General features: G+C 38.2%; 1 pseudogene; it reads right to left on the bottom strand.

The window, feature by feature from the left end:
* The window catches only part of LOC132607979 (uncharacterized), a 52,610-nt pseudogene that overhangs the window by 7,328 nt on the left and 25,058 nt on the right, over nucleotides 1-20,224 (bottom strand).

Raw genomic sequence — 20,224 nt, 5'->3', positions numbered from 1 at the left:
AAGGCAGCATACTAGGCAACTTGCAAACCTTAGACAAACCTCACAGGAAGAGAAGGTACACAGACAGGCATATAGAATTTTATGTGCACTATAGTTCAGACCATGAGCAAAGGGACAGAGACCAGCTATGCTGTCTAAAGAGAGGCTTTAAATGATTCTAATGGCCTTTTAGTGATTTAGCTCATGATTTAGGACTTACTCCAAGTAAGCTATCCCACCTATGGATCTAAACAGTCAATTGTGTACACAAGTTTTATCACTCAGTTTCAGTAAGATATTGTGGCAAGAAAAATGAATTTGGTTCCAACTTGTGCCCTCTTCCTTGGTCTAATGGTGAGATTTGTAAAATCATAAGGAATCCATGTAGTAAGCATATGCCTCCACAGGCTTATATGAGTGCCATGATGCCTTTTATGTAGAGGAAAGGTTTTATGGACCAAGTTATGCCTAGCCCTCCCCTTTTATCCTCTCTCCAAGAAATTCTTTAAAAGACTCCCTTATGCCATGTGGCCCAGTCTACCCTTGAACCCAATTGACCATACCAAAGCCTGCCATTGAAACCATTTCTTGACCAGGTACTCAAATAAATTCAGGTGCACACAAGCTCAATCAGACAGAAATTTAGAAAGAGGCCTGAGTCATTTTTTCATTACTAAAGCCTGGTCGGCCCCTATAAAGTCATAGATTGAGTCAATATGTCATGAAAGGATTTCTAAAGTCAACCTTTATTTTGCCTAAGCCTCATAAGCTGATCTAAACATTAACAGGCTTTGTCATGATGGAAACCGTTCTGAGCTAACTTACAGAGGAGCAGGTAAGTCAACATGGCCAAACAATTGCATTTCTGATCATACAGACAAATCTTCTGAATTCCAAAGGGTCTTAACAATGAGATAGGTTAGAGAAGCATATCATGTAAGGAATTAGTCAAGAGATCTGGGTTTTCCTCAAACATCTAGTCTAACAAGTAAGAAGGAAGTTTTATAGCATAATTAGGTTCTCACAGCCATAAGCTCAATCAATATCATCAAGGAAGCAAGTTTTGAGAAAAAACAAGGTGTAGATGCACAATGAGAACAAGAGGCACCTGATCATAAGTAAAAGTAGGCAACCAACACCATGGTCATTACTTAGTCCTCTAATGGTATTGACTTAGGCCATCACTAGTATACTTCCCAATCCTACTCCCCCACCAAACACCTAACTCAGATGACAACAACACAGACAACAATCACATTAGTTTAAAATCTTTTTAGAAGACATAGTGAGAATTCATGATTTAGACCTTACAAGTACTGACAGAACATCATCCAGCTCTAGGTGTACCCCTTCCCCAGATGTGGTTAAACCTTCCTAATCCATCTGAGGTCCTTTGTGTGTCCCAGGACCATAAGAAGAAGTTCAAAAGCATGGAAAATGCCTCAGGGTCCTGAAAGGGAAGCAGGATAGGGTGGGGTCATCACCTCCCCATCTCCTTTTCTTGAATCTCCTTTTAGTAAAAAGGGATCCTTGGTTCCACTTGTCACTACCTCCAGTTCATGCCCAGGGTCACCTTTTACTCTCCCAAGACCTTTCCCTTCTTATGACCTTATCCTCATACCCCAGTGACAAACACCAAAAAGAAACCTTGGGATGGTTTAGAACAACTTAACATTAGCATAAGACTACCACAGTTGGTTCATTAAGCCTTACATAAGCCTTAAAGGTTTTTTGACTAAGTCACTAGCATGACCACTACAACAGACCCAACATAAATGTTTAGATTGATAACACAGATTAATATTCAAACTTCAAACTAGGGTTCTAATTATGAAATGATTTTATCGTTTTATACCACACAACATCTCAGAGCATATATGTCCTTCTTTTAGGATCAAATCACATATGATAAGCAAGACAGACTCAAATACAAAACCATTTTAACTTTACATACCCTAAACATCACCATCAGTCCTCTTCTTGACCCTGTACTACTTGTTCATTTAAATAAATTCAATCCACAACATCCTAAAAAGACAGTTTCAAGCAGCTTCACAAAGACAACCTAGATAGACTCCTACCAAGGTTTTCCCACTATTCCCCTTTTCTTATTTTATCTTCTTAATTGTCAAATGTTGTGTGATTCAGTCTTGGAAAGATGATTTTTCTACACATAACAAACACATAGATACTTCCACACATGGTAAAACAAGACAGACTCACACACACATGTTTTATGTTAACCTGCCAATCCTTAAAGTTCTTTCTTAATGCCATTTTTCAGGATTTGGCATCTCATTACTCAGTTAAAGCAAGTATAACTATTATCACCACTAAACATGCATATTTCACTAGTTGGTTGACCATTTTATGCAAGATGAAGACCATCTTAAGTCCATTTTACTTAACAGTGTCAAAGACCCTTCAAACCATCCCAAGTACATTCTTATTCAAACAAATTCCACCCAGAGGTCAATTCAAACAGGTCCCAATAGTCATTATCTAAACCAATTGTTACAATCAAGAGCAATCAGACAAGCGTGGGATTAATGAACATCTTGATCATAATTCAAGTCCCCAAAACCATTGCTTAAAACATCCAACTAAGTACATTATTAATATAGAATAAAATATCAATCTTTAAGCCTCTTAAACAACCTTTAGGCCAAGCACACTACTAAATAGAATAAACAGAATCAAACCAAGCTCCTTACTTAATAAACCTGTAAACCCTTAAACAACCTTTAAACCAAGCACATTACTAAATAGAATAAACAGAATCAGACTAAGCATATCACTTAATAAACCTTTCACCTCTGAACTAACCTTTGAGCCAAGCATACTACTAAGCATGAATTGAACCGAGCATACTACTTACTAGACCTGTAAACCTTTAAACAACCTTTAAACCAAGCACATTACCAAATAGCATAAACAGAATCAAACTAAGCACATTATTTAATAAACTTTTAATCCTAATTTAAACACATAAGTTATTGTTCACAACATCAAATAGGCATACCACTAGTACGGAACTACATTTTAACTACACATAGAACACTTAATCATATCAAGCTATCATTAATATAGACAGAAACTTAAATGAAAGAAATAAATTAATAAATGGTTACCTTTTTAAAGTGCAACCAGAGAAAGAATGGACTTGGATGCTTTCTTGTGCTTCCAAAACCAAACTCAGTCACCAAATACCAGGCAACAGAAAAGAAATAAAATTTTTAGAACTAGAAAAGAATCGAACTTTTCAGTTAAAGCTTAATAACAGTGATGAAACTCAAATCTTGAGCAAAAATTCAAAGTTCAAGCTTTTTAAAGTGTTCTAACTTGTTTTTTCAATGAAGGATGGGGCTCTATTTTTAGAACCCCAGAACTTCTCAAAACTTACAACAACAATGTGGGACTTGTGGATTGTCCACAAGTCTTCATTTGAAACCAACATACACGGTGCAGATTTAAAGAAAAACGAAAATCAATGGTTCCTTTCACTTTATACCACTGTAATTGACAGAAAATATAAAGAAATTGTAAAGTTGTACCTTAAAGGGTTGTTTGGCCGGATTTCGTCGAGGAAAGGACAAAGCCATTAATGCTTCGTCCTCTCCTCTGACTTTCCCACGTTATACGCTCCAAATGGCAATGGGACACGACGGGGAAAGGCGGGGGATGGGGTGCAACGGTGGAGGCGGCAATACGGTTTTGCCCAAGCTGCCCCCCCCCCCCCCCTTTCTCTTTTTACAAATGAGACCCCTAGGGTCTGAAAATAAAATGAGGGAGGGGGATATACGTATTCCCCTCTTTAAAAGTTTGATGGACCGGGTCTAGTCCATTATGGACTGGGCCTGGTCCCTTTTTTACGCATGGGCCTCCTTGTCATATATATATATATATATATATATATATATATATATATATATATATATATATATATATATATACACACACACACACAATGTATATTTGCATATACATAGTGTATATATATGTATGGAGGGTCGAGGATAAATGGCCCAAACTAAAAAATGCCAATTATTAACCAATTAGGACTTAATATTTAAAACATGACTTGTTAAAACCATTTTGCAGATATGGCCCCAATAATTAATCAAATTAATTACCAAGACAATTTATTAATTAAACAACTATCCAAACACACAGAATCAGAGTTTGAGGGGTTAAATGGTCAATTATTTTTAATTACTCAAATTACCTTGGACAATAAATAGAATAAATTATTCATTAATTTAATTTTTCTTGATTTAATCAATTAAGTAAATAATTATTCGAAAAATTATTTTGCTTTTGATTAATACCAATAAAATATTCCGTAAATGTCATAAAATATCAGTTAATTTTCACACAATTGATAATGTCCTGAAAATATCCTTATCAATTTAAAGGGGTGAAATATTGGTCCCAACTAATTTTTAAATTTTGACCCTCTAAGATGCAAAACTTATTAATTTGTCATCCAAGGACTCTGAGTAATTAAAATAAATTACTGGAGGTAAAAAATTTGGTGTCAACAATACCTACACCTATCAATCAACAAACAAATACATGAATTAATCCAAGGGAGAAAGGAAACTCAAACTCATACATGGACATCTTATCCAAGATTATCCAAGAGGGTTCAAGGTAAAGTGTTAAGGGAATCCACCCTAATTTAACACTAGCTAACCTAACTCCATACAAAGAGAACTACTCTTAAAAGAGTTTCTTCAATATTCAATTCATCAAAAGTCCCCTAATGAAATGACAAGTATAGTATTTATACTAATTAAGCTAAGAAGACTACTAAAGCTATTACAATAATACCCTTAATGAAATAAGAGCCTTATTTGGTGGTCTTCACAATGGATGATAAAAGTCTAGACTCTTTGCATAACTGACCACCATTTGTATAACTAATCACCACCTTTCAAGCTATTTCCCATATCTTGATCACCTTCACATATGCGTCTTCAATGCCCTCCAAAGGCTCTATCTCTATCACCAACGAGTGTGTAATATGAAGATACACACTTAAGACCTTTTGAAGCACCTCAAATAGATGTGCTCCGTGGAACATCATTGGTTTAAGGACAAGCTCCACCATGAATCCTAGCCCTCATAATCACCCTCGAGCCATTCTGTATAATATCAGGTTGTAATATGAAGTTGCTTAGTTTATTGAAGTTTGAGGAAATCTTACTTTGGTAGTCGTGGTTTTTAATTCCTTGAGCAAGGAGTTTTTCACATAAATATCTTGTGTCATTTACCTTCTATTTTACTTAAGGGAATAAATAGGAAACCTGGTTATCTACACTGTTTGGTGGACTCGTATATCTTATCAATCTTCAAGTTTGTCAAATTGATCAAGCATGGATGGGCACTTAAGAAGCTACTATCCGAACTTATGAAGTCACACCATGAAATTTCAAGTCCTTGCATCCCTTGGCAATTTGGCTAAAGCTTCTCACTTGGAAGACCCGGTCGATTGTTTTGAGAACTGATGCTCTGTTTTGCATGTCATTGATTTGAGAAGCTATGTAATAATTATTTTGACTTGCTTACCAAATTTGAAGTCAAATGTATATCATTCGATTCACTTTCGGAAAAGGTTTCACTTTAGAAATTCCGGCATTCAATTATTTGGATAAATTATTTGTTTTGGGAAAACATGCTCTGATTGGCAATCTGAAGATTCCATTAGATTTGAAATATTATTCATGACCCGTAGAGATTGACGGAGCTAAGTTTTGAGTTCATTTGGTTGGTTTTTGACAATTAAATCGGTTTTAGCTTGACATATGCTTATTTATGGTGAAAAGATGGTCACAGAAAGAAATAAGACCCAGATTCAAAATTTGTTGTTCCGTTAGCTTCATATTGATGTTTATGAATTGTGTGAATGGGTGGCATTATTCTCGAGGAGTTCGGATGAGTTTTGGTAAGGAAAAGGATATTTTGGAAATTCTTAAGTTAAGAAATGGAGAAGTTTGACCAGGGTAAACTAGTCTTTTTTGAAGTTTTGTCGATTTCATTAGGTCCGGAATGTGATTTATGACTTGGTGGAGTCATTGATTCGGTTCCCGAGAGGTTCGGGTGTGATTTAGGTTGTTGGTTGAGAAACTAACTTTTGAGAGGATTTGGAGTTAACCACAGTCAATATCGGGTCAAGATGGTCCCGTTTGGATGTTTTGAGAGTTCGAGCAGGTTCATATGATGATTTTGGAATTTTCCACAAATTTTGGTTAGATTCGGATGAGTTTTGGATGGGTTTAGGTTGTATGGTGTTTTACCGTTATATCTGTATCGTAACTTCGGAACTATAGCAACAAGAATCGTCGCGTTTCGCCATCGTATGAGGGAGATATGACCCATTTACTAAAGGAATTCACTGCTGGTTTTCTAGTGTTTAAATAAATTAAAAAAAAAAGATTGGCCTTCGCGATCACGACACGTGGCATTGCGATCACGAAGAAAGAAAATGCCTGGAGAATGGATAAATCGATCAATATGAAATATTTTGTATTTTGAGCATATTTTGAGTTCTAGAGCTCCGTTTAGGGTGTTTTTTGCGGCGTTGTTCTCGTATCAACTAAGGGGTAAGTATCTAACCTTTATTTTGGTGTTTCCCCATGATTATTCCTATTGGTTATCATTGTTATCCGTGTTTGGTTGGAGAAAATTGGGGTTTCAAACCCCAAAGTTGAAAGTGGTAAACAATAGATTTGAGGAACAAGATGAAGGATTTTTGAATGGGTTTTCTGGATTTAGACTAATTAAATTATGGGTAAACCAATTTTGAAATAAAATTTTAATTTTGCCCTTGGGTTCTCGGGTTAGGTTTTTTGGTTCATTTTTGGGTTCCGAATTAAAGTAATGACATATGGGTATCATTGGACTCGTTTAAACTTGTAGAGTACTATTTTGACTCTATTGGTCCCGATTTTACAATGAAATTACAATTTTACCCTTTTGGGCTCGAAATTGGCTTTTTGAGCGACTTTTTGGACCCGAAATATTATCCTAGCAAAAAGGGTGTCTACGGACTCGTATACTTACGTAGCTTTCGTATTTGAATAGTTTGGGATCTTTCAGAGGTTTTGAAGAAGGACAAGGTCGTGTGGTGATCACTTGAGCTTTGAATTTCAAATCAGGCATGTCGAGACTATGAACCTTAACTTAAGCGTCATGGTTGGTTTAATTAGACTAATAAAGAGGGGTTAATGGGGGTAACTAAGGGGGTCTCAATACTTTTTAGGTGACGAGCACTTGTATTGGGTACCGGCGTCATGATAAGGTTGTTTGTGTAATATTCATTGTATAGTCCGGTCTGAATGCCATGCTTTGGGCATTAGCTGATAGCATAGATTGATTTGTGTCTGTGATTGGGATATGAGATCTTTTGTTTATTGCATCTATTCTTTCTACATGTCTTTTATGTGCTTAAATGTTGTCATCACTTTGAAATACTCGTTATGAAAATGGAAAAGAGGCTAAAGATTGAGTCTTTATTGCTTGGCATTGATTGCTTGTTGTGTGTATAGCATATTTATGCTTTCATATGGTATCTCATGCATATTACACTTGAGGATACATATGTTGGGTCCGAAGGGAAATGATTCCGGATGGTTGACGCGAGTATATGGGCCGAATGGCCGAGTGATCTGATTGATATGACCCTGATTAGCAAGTGACTGGTAATGTGAGCTTAGGAATGGCTAGTGATGTGTTTGAGGGCCAAATATGGCTAAGGAACCGGAAGGGAAATGATTACGGGTGGTATATCGACCTCGCGAGTCCCATATGTGTCGAGTTCCTTATTGAAGGAGCATGTGTGTACCAGAGATGGAAGGCCTTGCATTGCATTGTTTTTCATATCATTGCATATCATACTACTTCATTGATTACTTTGGTTGTGATTTTCTTTAGTTGAACCCCACACTGTGGGATTCAACCAGGTATGTTGTTGTTGTTGTTGTTGTTGTTGTTGTTGTTGCTGCCTACTTGAAAACTTGACGGACTTGTGGATTGGAAGCATTCACCTAAGCTTATAACCTGATATTGTTGAGATTATTGTGATTAGAATTATTGTGAACTAATAGCATTTAAGTGTGGAAGTAGCAATCGTATGCCAATCCTCATCTCCGTTTTCGTTAGGATCGATCGACGATGCTGCTGAGTACACATTATTTCCCATACTCATTGTCGACATCAAAATTTTAATTGAATTAATCCAAACGAAATTTGGATTAAATTCTAAGTGATTGATGTGTCTACCAAGTCAAATTTTGTTTAATAAATTTGGATTAATATTTCAATTAAAATTATATGACTTGGATGAAGTCCAACTGCATTTTAGGTCAGTCCGTTAAATTGACAAAATGAGCCCAACTCACGATTCTTCAAGCCCAAGGTCTGCTAGGGTTTACTTAGAGACCAAAATATCGCCGAGCTCTAGCAAGCGCCTATATAAAGGGGTCACCCATCCCATTTCAAGACATCTTTTGGCTATTGGAAGGAGAGAGCAAAAAGCATCTACAACATCTTCTCCAAAGGCTTCTATTACTCGGAGTGGTTGACGGAGTTCCTTCCTGTAGATCAATCCAATGGCTTCTCGACATTCTTGGAGATCAACACATCTCAAGAAGGTCAACATCTTCTTAGTTCGAGAGAAACACTACTAAGGCCCTCGAATCATGGAGAACTACTTAGAGATTAGAATCAGGGGATAACAACGGAGTTGTACTCACAAATTGACTAATAAAATCACTTCTTTTATTTATTTGTTTTGTGATTGTAGAATTTTCCATTTAAATCCAAGTTTATCGCAAACAAATTTGGCTCGCCCAGTGGGACCGACTCTACCCCTTATCTCTTTATCTCACGAATCAGATCTGCAAAGTCTACTACTGTGATGGCCTCGAAAAACAACCACGGCAGTCCATCCATGAATGTTGATGTTGCTACTAGCCTTGTGACTCGTAGGATGCGCAAGGCTAGTGGTTTTGAGGGACCAAAGTATTTCATCTCACTACAAACACTTGGTTCCAACTTCAACAAATTTGAGGATTCTGCGCATTCTTCATCTTCAAACACGGTGAATGCCTTAATGACAAACGCTACTACTGTGATGAAAAACACACTGCGATGATTCAAACTATTGAGGCGCTCAATAAATTTGTGGAAGACAAGGATCTCCAAATTGCCCAACTAATTAAATAATTGGAAGTGTACGGCGGAGGGAGTCAAGTCATGCACCTACTGATCCACCTCATTATGTACCGCAAGAAAAGATCGTTGATGAGTCGCCCGCTAAGTCCCTCAACATGCAAAGTGCAAACATGCTGCTTCACTTGCAACATTCTCGGTCCATCAACTACAAGACATGATATCAAATACCATCAGAGCTCAATATGGAGGACCATCCTAGAGCTCTTTGTATTACTCAAATAAATATACTAAACGGATCGACATAATGCACATGCTTGCCAGATAATACCGGCCAAAGTTGCTGTAATTTGATGGCAAAGGGAACCTTAGACAACACGTTGCAGATTTTATGGAGACATGTAGCAATGTTGGTACACATGAGGACCTTCTAGTTAAGCAATTTGTTCATTCATTGAAGGATAATGCCTTGGATTGGTACATCAACCTTGAGTCGGAATCGATTGATAGTTGGGATCAACCTAAAAAAGAGTTTCTCAATCACTTCTATAGTACTAGTCGTATTGTAAGTATGATAGAGTTGACTTGAACAAAACAATGGAAAGATGATCCCATGGTTGATTGCATCAATCGTTGGCGAATATTGAGTTTGGACTGCAAGGATCACTTGTTAGAGACATCTGCTGTAGAGATGTGCATCCAAGGAATGCATTGGGGCCTCTTATATATCTTAAAAAGGATCAAGCCACGTACCTTTGAAGAGCTTTCCACAAGAGCACCTGACATGGAGTTGAGCCTCGCAAGTCATGGGGAACCTTCCCCAATGGTAAGGAAGGAAAAGAAAGATTTTAAGAAAATAGAGAAAGTGCAAAGAGGACAAATCAAAGAATCCATGGCCGTGAAGGCGACTTCTATCAAAGTCACCACCAAGAAAAAGGTGAAGGATAAGAAAGAACCAAGTCAACAACTGCGTGAAGAGCATCGTCGTCCAACTTTAAAGGAGCTAGAAGCAAAGGTGTATCCTTTTCCCGACGAAGATGTTCCCGAAATTTTAGAGAGTTTGCTAGCGCAAAACGTCATTGAACTCCCCGAGTCAAAGCGTCATGAAGAAGTTGGTGACTCCAAGTACCATAAATTTTGCTGCATTATTGGACATCTTATAGAAAAATGTTTCATCTTGAAAGCGAAGATCATGATGTTGGTGAAAGAAGGGAAGATCGTCATAGACACTGATGAAATGGCAGAAACAAATCATGTTGCTGCCACTTTCCTCCTGCAGTTTGGTAGCCTTGAGCCATTAGAAATTGACTACTGCAAGGAAAGACCTGAAGATGGTCAAGAAATAAGTAACCTTTGTGATGATGATGAAGGTGGAAGTCGGACTCTGGTTACTCGTAAGAAACGAAGGAACCAAAGGCCTCTAAACCTATAATAACTAAAGCTGAAACCATCAAGGCCAAGATAGTCAAAAAGTCCTGCAAAAAAAATCAACGATGCGTCTCCACAAATGTGTATAAAACCTGTCACACTGTGAGAATTCTTTCCTAAAAAATTTCTTGAGGAGAGTCATGTCAGCACAACTCATGTAGTTTCAAGCTCGGTAAACGATGAACCCAGGAAAAATCAAGCAGTGCCTCAACAGTCCAAGGCTAACATCAAAGATATCACATGTTGTGCCACGATAACTTTCTCGGATGATGATCTACTTTTGGGATCCACGCTGCATAATAGGCCCTTGTTCGTTATAGGTTCAATTCAAGAGCAGTACCTGAATTGCATACTCATTGACGGGGTTCAGCTGTCAACATTATGCCAAAAGTAAGATACAAAAAGCTTGGAGTTTCTATCGACGAATTGTCAAAGATCAATTTAACAATCCAAGGTTTCAACCAAGGATCGCAACGAGCCATAGGTATGATTCGTTTGGTGTTGACCATTGGTGATATAAGGTCAAGAATGTTAATCCACATAATTGATGCTAAAATATCCTACAACTTGCTACTTAGGCGTCCATGGATCCATGAAATAGAATAGTACCATCTACCTTGCATCAATGTTTGAAGTTTAAGAAGGATGGTGAAGAAGTAAAGATTGATGCAGATCTCAATCCTTTCACCGAAACTGAGTCATACTTTGCAGATGATAAGTTCTAACTTGAACCTATTGTGCTGAATCAAGATACTACATCAGCTACACCTCAAGTTGAAGTTGGCAAAAATAAAGAGACCCATGTCGATTCAACGGCCGTCAAGATGTCCACGAAGATCACATATGAGGCTTCTGCAAGAGCTTCATCATCAAAGGGTGATACGTTGCTGAGAGGGAAAACAGAATCTCGAGTTTTGCACTATGTTCCACAATGGCGCTACAAGGAAGGACAAACAATGTTAGAAGAATGCACTATGTCTAAGAAATCTGTAGATCGTGGAGCCTTCCAAAATTTGGAGGGAAATTTGGCTATCCCGATTGCAAAAATTCCTTCAATTGTAAGTAATTACTCCAAAAAGGTTATCAGAGGCAAGGAAATAAAGGAGTACTTTGATCCAAAGTCCTTTAAACTCCACTAGAGATCAGGCTATGATTTCTCAAACCCAATGGGATTGGTCAAGCTTAAAGATGAAGTGATTGGTGAGAAGATACATGGACTTAAAAAATCACAAATGAATTTGAAGAAGCAAGGGCACTATTTTTCCATCCCCAAGTTTGGTTTGGGATTTTGTTCTGCCGAGCCTCTTCGAATTTCATCAAGGATAGTAAAAGAGGTGGTTTCTTCCCAACATGTATCAATGGAAGAAGGAAAAGAAGTCGGAGAAAAAGAGGAAGAACGGGCATCCGTGTTTGATCGCATAGGAAGTTCTACTCCAAGCATATCTGTGTTCAAAAGGCTAACTCAGATCGACGTAGGAGTTATGTCCCAAAGATTAAAAGCAGCTAATGCCGTACAAGGGTCCGTCTTCCACCGTTTAGGGGACAAAATTAGATGACATGCCAGAGATATGTTGGGCTTGTATGAAAAGTCAAACTCTCAAACATATAAAGATAATGGGAAGATTCGTAGTACTTTTCCTTCGCGTATGAAAAGAAAGTCCATTTTGTCAATCACTGCAAATGATCCACTAAAGGTGAAGCTGACTACTATTGTTTACACTGGTCTGCATAAAAAAATGAAGCTGGACCACGAGGAATATGATACCACCATCAAGAAAAGTCAAGAAGAGTCAGACTTAACATATACATGCTATCACATTACTGTAGAGGACAACTCATGCTCGAATGAAATGGAGGAAAAAGTCCAAGAGGCACCTCCGTAGTTGAAGGATGGTGTGAAGTCTACTGTGGACGAAGAGTACACTGCCTTTTATACTCCAAAAGGGACATATTGCTACAAAGTGATCCCATTCGGTCTCAAAAATGCTGGAGCAACTTATCAACGTGCTATGCAAAACATATTTGATGACATAATTCACAAGAGAGTGGAATGTTATGTTGACGACATAGTGGTGAAGACAAAGAGAAGGACCAATCACATTGAAGACCTTCGAATTGTTTTTGAAAGGTTAAGGAAGTTTGACTTGAAGATGAACCCACTCAAATGCGCATTTGGAGTCATTTCGGGAAAGTTTCTCGAATTCATTGGCCGCCGTCAAGGAATTGAAAGTTAACCCTAAAAATATTGACGCCATCCAAAAGATGCCAGAGCCGAAGAGCTTACGAGGACTTCGCAGCCTCCAAGGGAACCTAGCATCCATATGAAGGTTCATCTCCAACTTAGTCGGTCGGTGTCAACCCTTTAGTCAACTTATGAAGAAAGATGTCCCTTTTCATTGGGATCAGTCATGCCAAAATGATTTTGAGTGCAGTAAAAGGCACTTAATGAATCCACCAGTGTTAGGCCCTCCAACACTTGGGAATCTGTTGGTACTTTACATAGCGGCACAAGTACATTCGCTGGGGGCATTGTTCTTCCAAGAAAATGATGGAAAGAAGGAAATAGCCTTATACTACCTCAGTAGGACATTGATAGGCGCTGAGTTAACTTATTTCCCTATCAAAAATATACTCTTGGCTTTGCTTTACGCAATAAAAAAAAATTGAGGCATTATTTTGAGGCGTACACCGTGAGGCTTGTCTCTCGTGCTGACCCTGTGAAGTTTTTCATGACCAAAGCTGTCCTCTCTGGACGTTTGGTAAGATGGTCTGTGCTATTCAGCCAATATAAAATCATATACACGCCTCAAAAGGCTGTGAAAGGACAAACACTCATTGACTTCTTAGCCGATCACCCTGTACCTGCAGATTGGGAGCTTTCAGACGAACTACGGGATGAAGATGCATTGTTTATTGAGGTATCCTCAGCATGGACGATGTTCTTTAATGGAGCCTCATGTTATGAAGAAGCAGGAGAAGGCGTAGTACTTACCTCTCCAGAAAAACACATCTTACCATTCTTCTTTGCATTAGGAGAACCATTCTCAAACAATGTTGCTGAGTACCAAGCCTTGACCATTGACCTTGAAATGGCATCCGACATGAAGATTCTGCAACTATAGGTATACAGAGACTCTAAATTAATCATCAACCAACTCTTAGGGATTTATAAGGTGAAGAAAGATGATCATGTGCCCTATCATCAGTATGCCACTTATTTGCTTGGAAAATTTGATCAAGCGTCCTTAGATCACGTCCCTAGGGAAGAGAATCGCACAACAGACGCTTTGGCTAACTTGGCTATGACAATGGCACTAGGAGAAGATGAGTCCACAAAAGTTCATATATCTCATCTCTAGGTTATTCATAAGATCCTCGATTTACAAATCCATGAAAGCCATCACGTGTCTATTCGAGTGATTGAAGTTGAAGATTGGAGACGACCATTGATCGAGTATTTAGAGCATGGGAAACCTCCGGAATACCCATGACGTAGAACTGATATAAAACGAAGGGCACCACGATTTATCTTTTACCAAGGGAAACTATTTTGTCGCTCTTTTGAAGGAATCCTTCTCCGGTGTCTAGACAAAGAATAGGCTCAACAAGCAATGAATGAAGTAAATTCAGGTTCATGTGGCGCACAACAATCTGGACCCAAACATCACTTCCGCATTAAGTGGATGGGATATTACTGGCCAACTATGGTGAAAGATTAATTGTATTGAGCATGCTAGAAGCTGCCAAGCTTTCCAGTTTCACGCTTATTACGTACATCAACCTCCAGAACCTCTTCATCCTACTGTAGCATCATGGCTTTTTGACGCTTGGGGACTTGACGTCGTTGGACCCCTTCCAAAGTTTTCTAAAGGATAGATGTACATCTTGGCTGCCACAAATTACTTCTCACGGTGGGATGAAGCTGCTCCATTGAAAGAAGTGAACAAAGAAACTGTTGTGGAATGCATCAAGTCAAATATAATATTCAGGTATGGAATTCCAAGATACATAATCACATATAATGGCACACCTTTCGACAACAAGCTTGTGAAAAGTCTTTGTGAGAAGTTTGGTTTCAAGCACCACAAATCTTCAATGTACAACGCTCCTGCCAATGGCCTAGCTGGAGCTTGAAACAAGACACTTGGTAACTTGCTAAAAAAGGGCGTGGCAAAAAGAAAGCGAGACTGGTATGAAAAGATTGGGGAAGCCTTGTGGGCTTATAGTACACCATTTTGGATAGCTACACAAGCAACCCTGCACTCATTGGTGTATGGCATAGAAGCAGTTCTTCCACTCGAGCAACAAATTCCATCATTTTGCATTTCCATTTAAGAAAGACTCAAAACAGAGGAAAATGCTCTACTTCATCTGACAGATGTAGAAGCGTTGGATGAGAAGAGATTAGATGCACAACAAAAGTTGGAATGCTATCAAGCTCGCCTAGCTAGAACCTTCAATAAAAGAGTGCAACGAAGGTCATTCCAAGTGGGAGACCTCGTCCTAGCTGTTCGAAGACCCATAATCCTCAATTGACTCATGGGTGACAAGTTTACTTCAAAATGGGTGGTCCATACATCGTCCAAGAAGCATACTCAATTGGGGCGTACCAGATCATGGACAATGATGGAGTGAGGATCGGCCTAATCAATGGGACTAAAGTAATACTTCCCTTGAAAAATGTTACGCTCCTCAGCACACGAGCCTAAATTGTAAGTTGTTATTATCCTTTTCGCAAGAGCTTAAACTACACGTTTCAACACTCCTGGTGTGCATTAGTATAAACTGTGTACGACTTAAAAAAAAAGACTCTGTTAGGTTAAAAACATCAATGGAGGCGGCCTATGCAAAAGTTAGGACAATTAAAAAAAAGTCTGCTAGGTTGAAAACCTAGAAAGAGGCGACCTAGGCAAAATTTAGGACAATTAAAAAAAATAGTCTGCTAGGTTGAAAACCTCGAAAGAGGCGACAAAAGTTAGGACATATAAAAAAACTCATTTTTCTAAACTACGGTATGACTTGATCCTCTTCACCGAGGTACGTAGGCAGCTTAGAGTATTATTTTAAGATCAGTCACATGAGTTAAAAAAAAGAGTATGACGTTACTTGGTTGTCATATTAATCCTTTCAAATGAAGAACCATATATGGCGGAAAAAAGAAGACAATTTGCAACAAAGTGTAAAGAACTATTTTATTGCTTCAATCTTGAAAGAATTTGAAACATCAATGGTTCGAAGAAAAAAATGGATGAAAATATTTACACATCATCCAATATAAAGAATCTAAGTCACAAAGGAAGATGAAACCAAAAATTGTTGCAGCTTGTCTTAAACGCCTCTGTCAAGTTTGCGTTATTCCAAATGATAATGCCATAAAACAAGTTGTGTAATGAACCCAATGTGAATTATGCCTCTATATTCGGCATATTTGTATCATAAGATCAAGTAGTGGGTAAGTTGAAAGCATCAAGCTCAAACTATGAATTGTTCCGCAAAAGTGCGCAGAGTCTGGTCGAGCAAGGCAGAATATGAGCTAAATTTCAAAAATTATCTGTACAAATACATAAAGCTTTTGGCCAAACCCATCGACAAACACCTGTGGCCGTCCACTTCTTTCACTTGAGCACCTAAAGTGACCCTTGTTCCATTTAGACACTTCAGGTGGGCCATTACTATTCCACTTAGACACTTTTTGCACCGTTATCGGAGCAAAACCAACACCAGTCGTCTCCTACGTGGATTAAGTGGCCAATTAAATTGTGCCAGCTCATTTAAATTGTGCCAACTCAATTAAATTGTGCCAACTCATTTTAATTGTAAATTCACTAATTTGTAAATTCGTGGAGTTTTGACCATTAAAAATTGGGGCTTTTGTTACACCTCAGAAAAAAAATTGAGTCCATGAAATAATTCTGCGGGTGAACAGTAGACGCGGATGAACAGTACCTATGAACAGTAAAAATCAGAGACTAAAAAAAAAAATGAAAAAAAACTGATTTGTTTTCATTTTCTACCCCTCTCTCACTCTAAACTCTCTCTAAACCCTCCCAAAACCCTCCTAAAAGCTCTCTAAATCTTTCAAGTTGAACTCCTCCAAATCAAAGCAAGATTTCATCTTAGGAAATTGGAAACTAGTTAGGAAAGGATTATAGTATTTGGTGCTTGATGTGTGGCTGATTATTGAAGCTTGGAGCTAGGATTTTAGTTGAGTTTTCTGGGCAATAAGGTATGTAATATACTCTATTCTTGTTAATTAAGTTATTCATGGGAGAATTCCCTAGTTTAAAGTGAAGGGAATTATGTTATGAAGTCATAGATTAGTTGGTTCATATGGTTGCCTTGAGGGTTGTTTTTTTATTGGAACTTTGAGAGATTTCTAGGTGCTTATATTGCTATATGAGGTTGTTGATATTGTTGTTGATGTTGTTGATAAGTTGTTGTTCTTGAATTTGGGAGAATAAAGTGTATAAAGATATTGTATACAAAGCGTATACCCGGCTGTTTTGTGCCGATATTTGGGGCTATTTTATGTAATTTTCGTGACTGTTTTGTGACAATATTTTGGAGCGGTTTTATGTAATTTTCGTGGTTATTTTGTGACTATATTTTGGAGCTGTTTGGTATAATATTTGTGGCTGTTTTGCGATGATATTTTGGGGACTGTTTTATAGTCGTTATGGACTGTTTTGTGGGCTGGAATATCGGGGGATTGGCTGTAGTTGTTGTTATATTATGGATATACAGAAATAAGGAAGTGTATACAAGCATTGGCATCCGAATGCATGTTGGGCTGTTTTGGGAGTAATCTAAGAATGGATTTAATCCTAGTTTGATATGAAATTGTTGTTGGTATTGTGATTGATGTTTGGCTAAGTTGGAATTTCGAGGATTGTTAAGTTTACAGGGGAAATGCTGCCCAATTTTCTCTAGAATTTACGACGCGTTCTTATAGTCGATTAACTAATGTTAATACAAATTCTCCCGTGAAGGTAACGACGTGACATTGGGAGAGAGCAAGTGAACGATAACATAGCTAAACGACAAAGGTATGTGAGGCTAGTCCTTTCTTTCTAATGGCATGAATCCTATAGCATAAGTTCTTTTCCTCTTCATGAGTTCCTATTTTCCGGAAAGCTAGAAGCCTAAGTCCATAAATGTCTATATAAGATAAGAGATATGATATGATGATGCCATATTGATAATGATGCTATTTATTTCTTACACTCACCTTATGTATTAATTCCTTCAAGGTGAGGCAGAATGTCAATAATTGCTCCATAATGAAATCGGGGGATCACGACCTTACGCCACCCCGATAGAGTATAGTTGATCTTGAGTCTTATGCATGTACTATGATAAGCATATTATGACAAGCATATTATTACAAGTATTTTTTATGAGCATGTCATGATCATATTACACCGCGCCTAGTTGGCCGGGCAGTCACCGCCAAGGCGGGCAGCTATACGGATACACCATGACCTTTTGGCATGGGCAGACACCACTAGTGGGCGGCATGAGATGGTACCCCGGACGCGGGAGGCCTGGACGCGGGCTAATGTTATTGATTATTACACCGTTCCGATATGGACGGGCAGCTTGCATATTATGCATATATGAAATTATGATGAGTATGAGTAAGACATCATGCATTACTTCTTTTATGATTGTCATTCAGATTTAGATGTTTCATATTGATGTTCACATTATATTAACACTGTCTTTCTTTATTATTTATGCCTCTCATACTCAGTACAATGTTCGTACTGACATCCGTTTTCTTTGGACGCTGTGTTCATGCCCACAGGTAGACAGAGAGGTGAGCTTGGTCCAGACCCTTAGTAGCTGTCAGCTGATTGAGAGCACTCCATTGTCCGGAGGTGCTTATGATTCTTCTTTTGGTATATATGCATATTTTGGGCACGACGGAGTCTTGTGCCGTCTATATGTTTAGTATGTCAGTAGAGGCTCGTAGATACGCAGTGTGGGTCAGATGGTCTCACAAGATGTTATTATTATGTATATATTATTTTGATGACCGGGAGGCAAATGTATATAAGTATTTATGTTTCTATATAAAATATGATTTTCCTACAATTCGTGTATAAAATTGGAAAAAGGGCATTAAATGAGTAAGATGAGTATTAGAATGAGTGGTGCTCGGTGGCTAGCCCCGGGTACCCGTCACGGCCCCTAGCTGGGTCGTGACAGCTTTTGGGCTGGCTGGATGTGCAATGAGGTGGCGCCCCCTTTGGTGTTGGTTTTGCTCAGATAACGGTGCAAAAGGTGTCTAAGTGGAATAGGAATGACCCACTTGAAGTGTTTAAATGGAACAAGGGTCACTTTATGTGCTCAAGTGAAAGACGTAGACGACTACAGGTGTCTGTCGATGGGTTTGGCCTAAAGCTTTTGGCTGTGATTGTTATATAGATTATTGTTTGGGGAGTTATCTTTCTAAACAAACTGGAATCTCATCATTTCAGCGCTCCTACTTCGAGTTATGAATTTTCTACCACCCAAGCGTAAATCTGATGAGTTGAGCGAGGCAAAAGTTGAAGCTAACTTTCAAAAATTATTTGTACAAATCCATAAAGCTTTTGCCGTGATTAGATTATAGTTTTGGCATTTCTCTTTCTAACGGAACTGGAATCTCGTCATTTCGGCGCTCCTATTTCGAGTTATGAATTTTCTACCACCCAAGCGCAAAGCTGGAGAGTTGGGCGAGGCAGAATTTGAGCTAACTATAAAAAATTATCTTACAAATTCATAAAGATTTTGGGTGTGATTTTTATTCAAATCATAGTTTGGGGAGTTTTCTTTCTAATGGAATTGGAATCTTGTCATTTCAGTGCTCCTACTCCGAGTTATGATTTTTTTTGCAAAAGTGCGCAAAACTGTTGTGCTAAAACGGCAGGCTGACATGTCAGATTCAAAAATTACTTATGAGCAGGGGCGGAGCCACATTGGCTCCGGGGGGTTCATCCGAACTCCCTCAGCGAAAAATTACAGTGTATTTTCAAAGTTAAAATTATTTTGTTATGTATATATAGTAGATGTTGAACCCCCTGACTTTTTCGTGTATTTACCTTTTAGAATTTTTGAACCCCTAGATGAAAATCCTGGCTCCGCCACTGCTTATGAGTTGCACAGAAGGTATTCAGTGCTAAATTTTTTATATGTTGCAGGTCTTGGCACTTGGTTTCTATAAAATATAAGTGGTTCCAAATTGAATGCTGGTGCAACAAGATATAATTTTTTTGACGACACTATGCTAAGCCGTAAAGTCAACATGCAGCAACTAAAAGAAATGCACACAATTTTGGTGTATCCAAGCAGAATGTCGATGCAAAAGTATCACTTTTATTACTTCAGGGAAAAGTATCATTACATCATGATCATGATCCGAAAAAGAAAGAAAACCCAAAACAAAAGAAAAAAAAAAACAAAAAAGAGAACGTTCATATGCAGAAATCAAAATCATGGAAAAGGCTTATAGCTAAGGATTTGTTTGCGACTCTCTCAACTTCCTCCTTTAGCTTAGCTTGTTCTTCTACCTTTTCTTTGGACAATGGACTAGTTTCTTCAATGGCATGAATCTCGTCTTTAGTGGCGGTGATACTCTTTTGATTCTTGGACAATTTAT

Source organism: Lycium barbarum, chromosome 8 (assembly GCF_019175385.1).
Source record: "Lycium barbarum isolate Lr01 chromosome 8, ASM1917538v2, whole genome shotgun sequence".
Classification (NCBI taxonomy): domain Eukaryota; kingdom Viridiplantae; phylum Streptophyta; class Magnoliopsida; order Solanales; family Solanaceae; genus Lycium; species Lycium barbarum.
Note: the sequence above shows the minus strand (reverse complement) of the source record. Positions and strands in the feature narration are given on the sequence as shown.